This window comes from Canis lupus, chromosome 7, assembly GCF_011100685.1.
Source record: "Canis lupus familiaris isolate Mischka breed German Shepherd chromosome 7, alternate assembly UU_Cfam_GSD_1.0, whole genome shotgun sequence".
NCBI classification, from domain to species: Eukaryota; Metazoa; Chordata; class Mammalia; order Carnivora; family Canidae; genus Canis; species Canis lupus.
The window spans coordinates 38143470-38158068 of record NC_049228.1 but is presented as its reverse complement, the minus strand read 5'-3'; the positions used below and the strand labels follow the sequence as shown (position 1 = coordinate 38158068).

General features: G+C 49.9%; 2 long non-coding RNA genes across 3 annotated transcripts; one reads left to right on the top strand and one right to left on the bottom strand.

The window, feature by feature from the left end:
* Positions 1-1711: 1711 nt before the first annotated feature.
* Positions 1712-4287, bottom strand: LOC111096713. The gene is made up of 3 exons (XR_005361670.1): positions 3971-4287; positions 2676-3778; positions 1712-2575 (listed from the first exon to the last, which is right to left on the bottom strand). It is a non-coding gene; the product is annotated as an uncharacterized LOC111096713 (long non-coding RNA).
* A 718-nt stretch (positions 4288-5005) lies between these two features.
* LOC111096893 lies at positions 5006-14315 on the top strand. 2 transcript variants are annotated; one of them, XR_005361669.1, is made up of 3 exons: positions 5006-5173; positions 13005-13082; positions 14080-14315. It is a non-coding gene; the product is annotated as an uncharacterized LOC111096893 (long non-coding RNA). The 2 variants fall into 2 exon arrangements; XR_005361668.1 differs by lacking the exon at positions 5006-5173 and adding an exon at positions 10556-10731.
* The last annotated feature ends 284 nt before the right edge of the window (positions 14316-14599 follow it).

Sequence of the window (14599 nt, the reverse complement as noted above, 5' to 3'; positions counted from 1 at the left end):
TCGCTCAGGAGAGAGCAGAGGTAGACGCAGGAGTGTGAACACCAGGGTGGACGGCCCCCGGGATGGTGAGAGGTTGTGTGCCAGGTGTCCCCTCCTGCATTGCTTCTCCCGCTTTGGTCTACTCGGGTGAAAACACAAAGTTCCGCCATGGTAGGGGCACCATCTGTGACAGGAGGGGAAGCATCCATGGTGAACACTAGCACAAAATTGAGCTTCATCCTAAAGTCTGTGGGGTCCCTCGTGGACCAAGAGAAAAGAGGGCCTGAGCTAGTACTGATTTGTTAGCCAACTTCGACCTTCTGTGCCATGCACGTGAGGACCCAGTGGGACCCCACATTGAGGCTGTCATGGGAGGCCCCAAGCGTGGGTCGGACTGGGGAAACGCGCCCATGTCCTCACACGCTCGATCTGCTTCATCAGACATCCAGCCATTGGACCGTGGATGTTACACGTCTGGGTTTCTGGGCTGATGCTAAGCCGAGGAACCTGACCTTGATTCTTCGTTTCAACTTGGGTGAGCTTCAACAAATGCATTGAGCTACAGTTTCAGGGAACCCAGATTGAGGACATTTCAGGCCTGGCAACTGGAACCCACGCTGTCCTTGCACTGTCCCCCTGACTGGAAGACTGGGGCTCTTCCCTGGCAGAGGGCCAGGCTAATCAGAACCTTGTTCTGTAACCCATGAGGAGCCCCTGGGGGGTGTTAGAAGCACAATAGCAAGGCCAGATCTGTGCTTCTGGAAGAGTGTGTGAGAGGTGAATTACAGTGGAGATCTGCCATGGTCTGAATGTCGTGTCCCCCTAAAATTCATATGCTGAAAACCTAGCCCAAAGTGGTGTTGGGAGGTGGGGCCTTTGAGAGATGAGCAGTCTTGAAAGTGAGGCCATCGTGGGGGCATTAGTGCCCATGCGAAAGAGACCCCAGAGAGCCCCCTCGCCCCTTCTGCCACATGAAGATACAGCAGGAAGAGCCATCTATGAACTACAATAGTCCTCACCAGATCTGCCCACCCCTTAACCTTGGACTTCCAACCTCCCAGAACTGTGAGAAGTAAATTTCCCCTGTTTATGTTGTAAGCCACTGTGTCTGTGGTATTGTGTCATAGCAGCCCAAACAGACCAAGGCAAGGGCCCGCTGGAGTGACCCAGATGGGAGGTGATGACGTCTGGCAGCAGGCGAGGGAGGAAGGTGCGGGCGTGGTGGGCAGGTGTAAGGTGATCAGGATGGAGAACGAGGAACATCTAATCAGGCCTCAGCCCACTGTCGCCTCCCTGCATAGGTCCTAGGGAAACATGCAGGGAACAGAAGCTGAGCAAGGAAGGGAATATACCCCTTCGGTGATTCCCCTCTCTTCATGTTGCCTTCCAACTGTGGGAAGGACCAGCTTTCCAGGTACCATTAGGGCAACGCCCTGGTCTCCCTCCAACCTGCCGACTCGGCCCCGGGAGACAGCACACACTGTGGTCTGCTGGTCCACGGTTCATGGTTTAGGGGAACTGGCATCTGCCTCTCTCACCATCTGGAGGCTGCCCTGGTCCAGAGTTGACTGTAAGGTAGGGGGGACCTACTCACTTCCAGGACAAGCCATGTTCTCCAATATCAGCTTTATCTATAACAGAGATGGCAATTCGATATCCATATGCCTTATTCCTCCTTTTTTAAAAATATTTTATTTATTTATTCATGAGAGACGCACAGAGAGAGGCAGAGAGACAGGCAGAGGGAGAAGCAGGCTCCCTCTGGGGAGCCCAATGCAGGACTCGATCCCAGGACCCTGGGATCACGACCTGAGTCGAAGGCAGATGCTCAACCACCGAGCCACCCAAGTGTCCCTGTCTGCATGCTGGCTCCTTTGAGGCTCAAGAGTAGAAGAAACGAACTCTCCTTTTCAGAGAATGCTTGTCAGCGCCAGCTTTCTCCTGGTATGAGCCTTAGGGAGGTGAGCCGGGAACCACATCCAGTGACAGGAAATTGATCATGCAGCCAGAAATGGAAAGTCTGTCTCAGGAGTGTCTTTCTGTCCTCCTTTTGCATGATTAAAAACTTTTAATATATACATAATTGTGTGCCTCCACCGGGGTGTGGTTAAAAGGGCAACGTCCAAGGGCCTAGCTCAAATACTAAATAAATGTCAACTGCGTTCCCCAGGAGCACCGGGAAGGATCAGCACCCTCGTGCCAGCATGACTGCAAGGAAGGGTCTTACCTGGGGATTTCACCTTGTTTGGGGAGGAAAGAGCCCAGCCACAACTGTCGCTAAGAGCTGTGTGGCTTCAGCAAGACACCTTGCAGGGGCCTCTCCATATCTGGACATGATGGGCTAACCAGGCTCCGTGGTCCCCACCCCAGTCTGTGCCTCAGAATTTCCTGGGGACCCTTAAAAACACAGAGTTGGGGCTCCAGGTCTGAAGACTTTGATTCACTGAGTCTGGGGTGAGAACCCAGGGGTCTTATTAATAAACAGCCTTTCGGGGCCGTACAGAGCAGGGGGCTCGTGAGGCTCAGGACTCCATTGTGACCAGCAGTGATGGGATCAGGATTGCTGCGGGGCTCTCAGCCTTGGGTCCTCAAGCATCTGAGAGAGAGAGCAAGAGTGAGACAACAGGAAACACCGGCTTCCTCCTTCTGGCGTCAGAGGAAATAAGTCAGGCCCGCCCCTGGGGATGCTCCCCTACCTGTAAGCCCCGCCAGGATCAGATGCACAGGTCTGGGTGGCAGGGTCTCTCTAGCTGGGGACTTCCTTGTCGAGAGCCTTGGAATAAATGTGGTTGTAGAGATTCAGGACACTAGTCGCTCCAGGGGGCTTGTAGGGCTGATTTCTCCACCCAGCCCCTGACCACACTTTGGGGAGGGGGGAAACAGGTGCTTCCCGCAGCTCCCTACGGAGGTGCTCTGCCCTTTCTGCAGCCTTCCCGCCACCAGCTCCCGTCTTCCTGGCCCTCCGCACAGCTGCCAGGGCCTGTTCCCTGATTCAGGAGAGAAATCCAGGCCTCTCTGGCTGGAGCTCCAGCCACGGCTCACTGGTCCAGGGCCACGGATCTGCAGGAGGAGTGCAGCCAGATCCACATAGCAGGCACGGCGGTGGGGGTGGGGGCTGGGGGGTGGTGACAAGCCAAGTCGGGATCTCTAAGGAGGGCTCAGCAGCCTGTCCTGGGCTGGGTGTCAGAGCAAGGTGGGGGTGGAGGAGCGCAGAGCACCACGCATTCAGAATCTGTGTCAGAGCATTCTTACACAGTGATCCCAGGCTTCTGTGGTGTTTGGAGGCACGCTCCCAGATGTCCGCATCACACTGGGCATAAGGGTGCAGGTGTGTGGCCACCGGGAGGTGCATCTAGCTGCTGTGTTCCTGGGAGACCAAACTGGGGACAAGTGAACACAGCTGGTTCCAGAAAACGTTGGGTACCCAGCAGGTTAGCAGAGGCTGACAGTGAGTGTTCTGGGGGTGCTCCGTCCGTCTCCCTGGCACTTCTCCAAAGAGCCACCTGCCCTGGCCTCCTGTGGCAGCTCCATCCCCAGACTGCTGGCTTGGCGGCACCCAGAAACACAACCCAGGTCTGGTTCAGGGTCCTGGGGTGCTCCCAAGTGCTCTCCGACTTGGACACAGGAGTCTCTCCGGGGAGGGTGGCTGGTCATGGGAAGGAGGGTGAAGTGATTCCGGATGCTCAGTTTTCTGTGGTGTGATGGGAGCGTTCCTGTGCACCTCCTCTGATTCCCTTGGCCAGTCTCTGGTCAGTTTGACTCGCCAGGGCGATTTTTTGAGCGTCCTTGGCCAGAGCTGCTGCAAGGGGTCATGAGACTGTACTCACCAGGCTCTCCGGGAGGCAGGGCGGAGATCCCGCCTCCTCTCACAGATGGAAACACTGGGAGGTCATTTGACTCTTACAGAACAATCCCCACCCCCCCCCCCCCCCCCCCCCCCCCCCCCCCCCCCCCCCCCCCGTCCCCCCAAGACCGCTGATTTCCAGCTCACCACTGGAGACAGAGAGCGCATTCCAGGTCGGCTTTAGCAGTCACCAGGGAAACTGCCTAGTGACCGTGTCAGCAGCTGGGGGTGTGCTCTGCAGCGAACACCACACGGCATGCTGAGAAGCTGAACGCCAGATGACCTTGAGCCACTTCACTTGCGATTTCAAGTGTGCTGAAGACGAAGCCCATGCAGAGCGGGGGCGTGAAGAACGTGCAGCACCCAGATGAGTTCCTTGTGGGCGCCCAGGCCTGCAGCCCACGAGAGGCCCGAGGCCGGCTGTGGCCTCCCTGCCTCCTCTGCTTCTATGGGCATCTACGCAGTGGCCAGGAGGAACCTCCCACCACCCCAAGCAAACCCGCTGTCGTGGATGAAGGCCTTGTCACACTGGGACCGAGCAGATGGCCCACCACATCCATGACTGTCTCCCTACTGCTTCATCTTTGTGCTCAAATTTTCCCCTGTGGTCGATACCAGGGGCACACAGTCTCTTTTCCTAAAGAGAGAAAGAACTCCCAAAGTGAAAAAAATGAGGTCAATGGATATAGGAGTTTTTCTGACACTTGGCAAATTTCTTTCCAAAGTATGTGTGCCGTGTTATGACATCACCGTCAATGTGTGAGGAGTACCCAAGCCGCCCTGGCTCCGCTGGATATTCCTCTTTTAAAAGTATTTTTTGGATCCCTGGGTGGCACAGCGGTTTGGCCCAGGGCACGATCCTGGAGACCCGGGATCGAGTCCCATGTCGGGCTCCCGGCATGGAGCCTGCTTCTCCCTCTGCCTGTGTCTCTGCCTCTCTCTCTCTCTCTGTGTGACTATCATAAATAAATAAAAATTTTTAAAAAAAGTATTTTTCTAATTCAATAGTTACAAATGTGTGGCCTTATCAGTATTTCAAGCTGGATTCTTGGCCTACTAGTGATACTGAATATTTTCCCATGTTTGTTCACTGTTTTCCCATTTCTAACAGATTTTATTTATTTATTTGAGAGAGAAGGAGAGAGATAGCAAGAGAGAGCATGAATGGGGAGCAGAGGGAGAAGCAGACTTTGTGCTGAGCAGGGAGCCCAATGTGAGGCTCACTCCCAGGACCCTGAGATCATGACCTAAGCCGAAGGCAGATGCTTTACTGACTGAGCCACCCAGGCGCTCTGACTTCCCATTTCTAAATTGTGTTTTCTCACCCTTTGCCCACACATCTACTGGAAGGTCAGTGCGTTTTCTTGTCAATATGCCTGATGTTAATGCTTTGTGATGCTCACTATGTATGTATTAGGGGTTATAAAGCACAATTGGGTGTCCTACTCAGCTTTAATATGTCAGAGTGTGCCTGGGTGGCTCAATCAGTTAAATATCTGACTCTTGATTTCTGTTCAGGTCATGATATCAGGGTTTGTGTGATCAAACCCCACTTTGGGCTCCACCCTGAGCATGGAGCCTGCTGGGGATTCTCTTTCTCTCCCTCTGCCCCCCCCCCCCGCCCCCACCCGCCCTGAGCACTCTAGCTAAAAAAAAAAAAAAAAAAAAGATTTTAACATGTCAAGATGGGATCCTAGTTTTTCTTCTACAAACCTGCTGTACTTTCTCTGGTCACATTAGGTGATACTGCAATCCACCCTAGCCCAGAACCTGAGTCCTTCTGGATTCCTCTTGTTCCCTGATGCCACAAAACTCATCCACCGGCCAGGCTCCCTCCTCTGACCCTCCCCAACCACCCAGTCAGGGCCAGGCCCCCTATCCCAATCACTATTCATCACAGAGCCCTATATTTTCTTCCTCAAAGCACTTACTACAATCAGAAATTCTTTCATTAGTTTGTAAATCTGCTCTGTACCTTTTCTAGATTCTGGAGTATAGAGCATAACCTCCATGAGGTCAGGTGCCATGGCTGCCAATCCATCATTACACATCCAGTGCCTCAAGCCGTGTCTGTCCCTCAGTGTGAGTTCAATGAATGAGTGAACAAACTTGGCCCCTGGAAGCCTATTTTAAAGATTTTATTTATTTATTGATATATGTATTTTAGGGAGGGAGAGAGCATGGGAGTGGGAGGGAGGGGCAGAGGGAGAGGGAGAGAGAGAATCCCAAGGAGACTCTGTGCCAAGCTCACAGCCTGGCCTGGAGCTTGATCTCACCACCGTGAGATCATAATGTGAGACAAAATCAAGAGTCGGATGCTTGACCAACTGAGCCACCCAGCAGCCCCATGTAAGCCTATTTAAATTCATGTGGTTAAAAAAAAAAAGTTCATGTGGTGGAGAGCTCAGACAGAGGGTTCCAGCATTGGCTTTGGGGGCACATTCCAGATATAAAGCTCCACACCTTTCTGTATGATCTTGAGTGAGTTACTGGACATCTCTCTGCCTCAGTTTATTCACCTTTAAAAATGAGAACAATGGTACCACTTCCATAAGATTGGAAGATATACAAGATAATGTGGACAAAGTGCTTTAAAATTGAGACTTAGATGGTAAACTCTCAACAAATGTCAATCCTGGTCAACATTGCTTTATGATGTTCCCGTGTGGTTTCCAGGGTTAGTAGTTATTCCCTTCTTTTCATTAAAGCCTTAATTAATATTCATTTATATTTTATTTCAGTATCTATGATATATTTTTATTTATTTAAAAGATTGTTTTTCATCTATTTGACACAGAGAAGGAGAGAGAGCACAGGCAGGGAGAGCAGAAGAGGGAGAAGCAGACTCCTTGCTGAGCAGGGACCCCAATGAGGGGCTCAATCCCAGGACCCCAGGATCATGACCCGAGCTGAAGGCAGACACTTAACCGACTGAGCCACCAGGTGCTCCAATGATATACTTTAAAAATTATTTTAAAAAATGTTTACTCTTTAATTCATATGGAACTTACTTCAGCGAATTAAATAAAGTGAATTTTCAAATGCTATCGGTGGCATATGTTGACTCATCTGTCCCATCTGCTATGCTTTCTTTAGCACTCATTCAGTTTGTATATATAATAGGGCATTTTTCCTGGCTATCAGGTCTGTCCCCCAACCCCTCATGGGGTCGCCCTATTCCACTGAGCTCCTCAGGCTTCCTAACTATGTCTGTGCCTTGCAAGATTCAGGCATCCTCCCCAGATTGCAAAAACGTCACATCTGTTTGGGATGAGTGTTTGTTCTGGTTCCAGTCCCTCTCAAGACTGCTTGCCCATCTCACCCTTGGCTTCCCCAAGACACCAGTTTATCCTGGTGTAAATGCCTCCTTTTCACTTGAGCCAATTCAAACAGGTTTCTGCAGCTTGTGACCAAAAGAGTCCAAAAGTAAACTTCACCCTAATAATGTGCTTGAGGAACATCCCCAGCCAATGAGGCTGCTTTACTGCACCACGTGGAGATTAAAGTGCTGTCTCTAAAACGTCATCAGACAGTTATCGGCCAACAAGATCAGTGAAGGACAGGAAAGCCTTTGGGGCATGCACATCTCATGCCACACGCACCCACCCTGTGAGCACCTTGACCATGGTGGGTGCCCCAGCCCTGTGTCCCGGTGCTAAAGATTCAGGAGAATCCAGGAAGGCAGCTGTTGAGACACAGGAAATAATGTGTGTGCAAGTACTTGCAAAAACCATATTCAACATTTTTAAATATGTTTCGGGATCTGTGCTTTGAAAATATCAATATGGTTTCTCAGTCTATGAAGGTGATGAGCGTAGAGATGACTCTACACTCACCCTAGAGCGCAGCTGATCCTCCGCCCCTTCATTTTGTTTTAGAAATTCTTGACAGCTGCTTGGTTTTGCTAAGTACTTTATTCTTGCTTGGTTGAAGCGGGGAGGGTGTTTGTTGGCCATTTGACCATTTTTCTTAGACACTCGGTATGGGAAGAAAAGTGTATCATGGGAAGTGTGTTCTGGATTCTAGTTATGATTGGTTTGCTGTCCTTAGAGAAGGGAAGAGCTCCAAGGGAAGGGAAAAGATAGGCTGGCACATGGGAGCAGAAAATGTGTGGCGGGGCTCCTCAGGCAGAGGGAGGGAAGAGTGACTCAGTCTGATGCTCCATCTGGGCAGGAAAACCGGCCAAGCTTGCGCACTTCCCATCAGCCCTGCACCTGCTGGGATCTCCTGGCTGGAGCAGACTCTGTACGGTCACCTGGTGTCCCCAGCACAGGACACCCTGGGGCCTTTTTCCTATTCGGTCTGATGCCAGAGGGTGTGGCCATCTTCCAGTTACAGACAGAGCTAACAGCAGCCACTCTGCTCTCACTTGTGCTGTGCTTAAAGCACGGTGAAATGCTTGTACACAACAAAGAGATGGAGCATAAGCAAAGGGTCAAGTCCTTTTGATTTATCCCAAAATGATGGAAACCAATTTAGAATATGAAAACTCTGACCCTCTCGACTCCCCTTCTGTGCTGGTCTCACACTTACTGCTGGCCTGGGCCCTGCCCTTCCTTCATCTTTGCCACTCATCCATGGTATTTCTTGCAGGAAGCCTCCTGGGGTTGCCACATCCCCAATCCTTCCCCTTCCTCTGCTTCTTGGGAGAAGACTCTCCCAACGCCCACCACCGTGCATGCAGAGGGAACGTGAACGTGCAGACTATATGCTCAGACCATTGTAAACCCTGAGACTCTGAGCTAGAAGGAGAGAAGTATCCTCCTCTTCTGGGGTTCACCATTACTGGGTACTTCAGGTGAACCAGGGCAAGTAGTTTTGCTCTCTTCACTCTCCTTACCTAATTCAAAACAACCTCTACCAGCAGCTGATGTTATCAGGAAGCCCTGGTCCCCTTGTTTTTTGCCACCTGGCTATTCAAACATTCAGAGCAACAATTTACATACATCCTATTAGGAATCCTCCCAGATTCAAATGAGTTACTGCTAGAGGACATCTTTTTTCCATAACCTAGAGATTTGGTTGAAGATGATAGAGTCTTCCAGGAAAGAAAGGGCAAGTGATCTGCTTATGTTGGCAGCTGATACCTGCCCTGCCCTGTGGCTTAATGGTAGGTGAAGGCCAAATTCTCCACTGGCCAGATAATTTATCTCCAGAGTAAGTTTCCTGTGGCTCTCTCTGGTCTGGGGAGTGTGCCTAATGCCCCAGGAATTATCTGAGTGGGTCGTCCATGCCTGCCAGATACCTGAACACCAGTCTTGGGTTCCCTGATTCTAATAGGCCTGTGGATATGGCTCAGATGGCTCAGGAGAAACTGATTGATTTTAACAAACTGTGAGTCAGTGCGGCATGCGATTGACCATGCCAGGCCTTGAACATGGTTTCATAAGGGCGTTACTTTCCAACACTATTCCTGATTGCATTAGCGATATATTGCCGTGTAACAAACCATGCCAAGGCCTTGCAACTTCAGACAATAAAGATTTACTGTTTATTGTTCATGAGTCTATGGGTTGGCTGGGCTCAGCTGGGTGGTTCTTCTGCTCTGGGTCGGGTTGGCCTAGATCACCTGCTGCAATTGGCTGGCAACTTGGTAGGAATTAGAAGACCCAAGGTGGCTTCACTTGCATATCTAGCACCTTAGCTGGGGTCCCTCTCTACATGCAGACACCTGTCATTCAGCACTCTGGCCTGAGCTTATATGTAGTGACTGAACCCCAAGAGCCCAGAAGCAGGTACCATATGGTCTTGTAATGCCTGGGCCTAGACTGGCAGAGCACTTCAGCCATATTGTCCTGGTCAAATCAAGTTACAAAGACACTCTGGGTTTACTCATAGGGAGGGGAAACAGGCTCCACCTCTAGATGGGAGGAGCAGTGTGTGGTCTGGGGCTGGGAGGAATTGTTGGCATCATCTTTGAAAACAATTTACCACACTAGTCAAGGAAAGGAAGTCAACAGAGGGGTAGATTTTATGTGGTAACATACAAATTGCAATTTTTTTCAAGGTTGAACTGTCTCATGTGGTCCCCTTCCAGGGAGGGTGTCAAGCAGAAAATGTAGAACTCCACTTTTTTTACTACAGTATATTCTCATTAAAATCAAAGCCCTTCAAAGTGAGTCTATAGTGGCAGAAAGCACATCAGTAGTTTCCGGGAGCCAGGGGTGGGGAGGGAGGTTGACAGCAAAAGGGGAAAAGGAGACTTTTTGGGGTGATGGAAAATATTCTACATCTAGAGCATGGTGGTGGTTACACAGGTGTATACATTTGCCAAAACTCATTGAACCATATCCTTAAAACAGGTACATTTTATTGCATATAAATTATACCTCAATAGAACTGGTGAAAAAAAAAAATCAAAGTTGACCTATGAGGACTGATCAGAAAGCCTGAGTTTGAAATGTGGTTAAACGAAGCTGGTGCTAGGAGTATACTCTATTTACAAACAATAGCAAATTCCTTCGGGGAGGGAAAGGAAGCTGGAGGCTAAAGGGGATGTTTTGTTCATTCCAAAGCAGGATACAGTTAACGTTACCATGTCCTCCTGCTGTGATTGTACTTAAAAACATTCGCTATCATTTGCAGAATGTTGAGTAGGTGATTCTTGGTATTTTATAGATTATTGAAGAGTGACTGCATCCTGCTTCCTGGGGTGCAGGAAGGGCTGGGGTCACCTCCAAGCAGAAACAAACAACAAAATGTGTGGGTCACTCCGTGTTAGACCATCTTGGAATTAAACTGGTGCCAGCATTGGGGAAAAGGAATTGGTGACCTTTGCATATCGCTCCAGGGACTTGCTAAGAACTTCAGGAGCCAGGATCCTGCAAAGCCGGGGATCCAAGGAAAGTCTGCACCTTGTTTGGATTCTGAGCGTCAAGGAGGGTTGTCTTGGAGAACCTGGAGATGAGGTGGGCGGATGGGTGCCTTGAGTTCCCGACTGCCAAATGCATCTCACCTGGGCTTGTGGAGACGGGGCCAAGGACTGCCAGGCTCTGAGATTCAGCTCCAGGGAAAGAGAGTGTCTGGGGTGAGCAGGAGAGGGAACAGTGTTTGGCTTTTCTTGAGGGGGCCAGAGGCTGGCCAAGAATGCCCATCAGAAAAGCTATGCAGTGGCTGCAGGACTGGGAAGGGATAGGGATCCTTGCTCCTGGGTGAACTGGGTGGGGATCAAGGAGTTCCTGGTTGGGAAAGGTGGCCCTGGGTCTCCTGGGCTTACTGCATATACCAAGTGGTGGGTTGGGCCCTGAGCTGGAGACCTTCTATAAAGAATCTTCTGTAAATGAAGATGTGTTTGGGAAAACAAGTGTTAAGTAGAAGTAGTGGAGGTGCCTGGGTGGCTCAGTTGGTTGAGCATCTGCCTTCAGTTCAGGTCGTGATCTCAGGGTCCTGGGATCGAGTGGGGCTCCCAGCTCAGCGGGGAGTCTGCTTCTCCCTCTGCCTCTGCTGCTCCCCCTGCTCATGCTCTCTCTCTGTCAAATAAATAAATAGCCTTTTAAAAAAAGAAGTTATTGTTCAGATGAAATTCGCTGTAGCCACATCTGCAATGATTGCAATTTATTACAACCTTGTCAGCAAAGCACAATTTTACATGGACCACTGATTCTTGTATCACGATGGGTGGTAATCTTGGTTACTATCAGAATTCTACTTGAACTTCTAACTTGTAGGGTCAGGCCCAGGCCAAAACCTCTCTGGGGTTAAACTTCTGACTATAATGAATAAAGCACGTGGGCCGTTAAGGAGGGGAGGCTGTGCCCAAGATGTCATTCTAGCTTTCCTCTCAAAAGGGCTCCCTGTGAGGGACTGGTTTTCCCCTAAGTATAACTGGCTTATCAGTTAGTGTCCTCATGTGCCCCCTCCCCCAATTAAAACACAACTGTTAAAATAAATTTCTTGGGAAATTATTCTGCTCAAGGGATGTTGGAAGAGTTCTGATCACATACATATCTTCATTATTAATTATTAATCATTAATTATTGGCAAGGTCTTCACTTTTACCCTTTTAGAGATTTTGGATTAGGGTGTTTTCCCCTCAGGCCAAAGGAATAAAAATATTGAAGGGTGGATTTAGGCATTTGTAATCCAAAAACCTCTCCTGGGGGAAAAAAAAAACAACCTCTTCTTAAAATATTTTGTAAGGAAAAAAAAAATCTTCCTGGGATTAGCATTCTTTCAGTGATGCCATATATAAAACCACTACTGTGCTTGCCCCTGTGAGATCCAAGAGAACACAAAGCATTCCCTGGAGGCTGTGGGATCCTTTTGAGCTGTGGGTTTGATTTTATAGTAGCTAAAACTGCCTTCCTGCATGTCCATGAACTATTTGTTACCCCTTCTTTAAATGCTTTTTAACTCTCAAAAGCCTCCGTGCAACATTTAATTTTCTGGTCAAGGCTCTGTGTTCAGGGTTTCCAGAGCATTCTTAGGAGCGAAGGCACAGTGTGAAGTCTCATTCCCAGAGACACTCACATAATACATCGGGTTTCCAAAGTGCTTATAAATTGTTGGTGGCTCCAAAACACCTAGGATGAATCCCGACAGCCTGGGGGGTGGGGGGGATGATGACTTCAGGTGAAGCGGCCCTCATCTCTCTTACCCCTAACCGTGTCTCCTGAGCACGAGCTCCTGGGAGCAGAGGCGTAGGGAGGCTCGGCTCCCATCTGGGTGCCTCATCCACGAGAGCTCTCAGGCCCAGAAGTCAGGAACACCTCAGGCACTGTTCCCCAAACCGGATGTGGGGACTCCCTACCCCCCAGGGAAAGCAGCCCTGAAAGACGCTTCCAGCAGTTTCCTCACCGATGTCTGAGAACAGTGTGCCAGTGACCCGCGCCTCGCCCAGAGAGGCCTTTCTGCAGCCACAGAAACCCATGTAGAGCTTTCCCCTCTCTGGTGACCAGGGTCTCTCTCCTCAGCCACTCCAAGCATAAAGAGGACCAGCTGCTCTGGGCTGGCGGTGATGCTCTGCAGCTGTAATGAGGTGAGCTCCAACACCTAGTCTGAGCAATTCTGTTGGTTGGAAAAGCTGAACACTTCACCTTCCAGCTGCTAAAATTGACAGGCTTCTGATGACCATGCCGTGAGGCGAGGTGGCAACCAGAGTCCTTAACTGCAAAGAAAAAAATCCACACTGCAAGGGTTAAGGAGCAAACCTATTAATCAAAGGACACCTTGTGGCTTGCAGAATCTTCCGGAAGGCCAGAAAATCAGGCCGGGAGACCCTACAGTGGGGAACAGCACCCAGATCATCTTCCCACCACTGGTGAGTGCAAGTGCCATTGGCACTTCAGAGACTCAGAGGGGACCCTGCCAGGAGAGCTCAGGGATTGCCCCCCTGAACCTAGGAGAGAATGCCTCCAGAGGCTTTCTCACCAAGATGCGTCTGATTGTTGGGCCCAGGTTACATGCTCATGTCCTAGCTGCAAGGGATCTTGGGAAATGTAGTTCTGGCTTTAAGGTGTCTCAAACTAGGGAAGGTTTTTCTAGAAAGGTCGCTAAACATTCTTCACAGTCCCTCATTTTAGTCACTGTGGCCTGGAAATAGACATTACATATATTATTCATTTATTATATATCCATGTGTTATTGGATATAATTCATTCCTTCAGTCATTTGAAATCTCTGTTGTTTCTTATTGCAGCTGTAGCAACCAATCACAAACACAGTGGATTAAAACAACACACGTTTATTATCTTATATTTCTGGAGGTCGGAGTTTTGAAATCAGTGTTGCTGGGATAAAATCCAGGGTTAGCAGGCTGGTGTTTCTCCCAGAGGCCCTAGGGGAGACTCTGTCTCCCCATCTTTGCCAGCTTCCAAAGACCACCCACTCTCCTTGGCACAGGGCGCCCCTCTCACTTCACTCTATCCTCTGGCCACCACGGTATGTCTCCTACCACCCTGGTCCTTCTTGTCCTGCCTCTAGTGACTCTTGTGATTCCATCAGCCCCACCCAGATTATCTCCCCACCTCAAAGTCCGTAATGTAATCATATCTGCAAAGTCCTTTTATACCAGGTTAGGTAAGTAGTTATAGGTTTGGGGGTTGTTCATCACCCTACCAAATCCTACGAGGCCAGCAGGCTGTCCACCAAAAGACCTTTGGGAGCAGAGTGAATTTCCTCTGGTTGGGGATCCAGTGTCCATCCATGCCGTGCCACAGAACCAATCAGATTTGGAGATTGTGGCTCAGGACCATCAGACACCCAGGACATTGTTGAATGTTCTTTATTCATTCATAGCTGGCCCTATTCCTTTGCAGGGGGTGTCAGGAGGTCCGCCTGGTTTCTGAATGTCTGGGTTCCAAGAGAAGGCTGTTTGGTGAACATGAACTCAAGCAACCAGTGGTGGATCCCTATTGCCATCCCACAGACCAAGCCATCTCACCTGGACCATCCTGACAGCCTCCTAATGGCCCTTCCTTGTCCCTGGTCCTGGTCCCCTTGCACTGAGTACTCCTCCTTGCAGCCAGACTGTTCTTTTCCAGATAAAATCTGATCACACTGCTCCCTTGTTTAAAGCACTTGAGGTACAATTAGAGTTAGGATAGAGCCTGTGTGAGTCCAGATCCTCCCAGAAGCAGACATCAGGTTAGGATTAAACATGCAAGGGTCTTCTTTAGGAAAACATTTGTGAATCAGGAGAGGGAGCTGGGGGAGGCTGGGAGAGCCATTGGGGCAAGAGAGGGGGAGGATACAAATGTCCTGTACTGCTGTGTGGCACCAGGAAGGCTCAGCAAAGCCACTGCATGGTCCTTAAGCCAAGCAGGTGCCTGAGCAGCC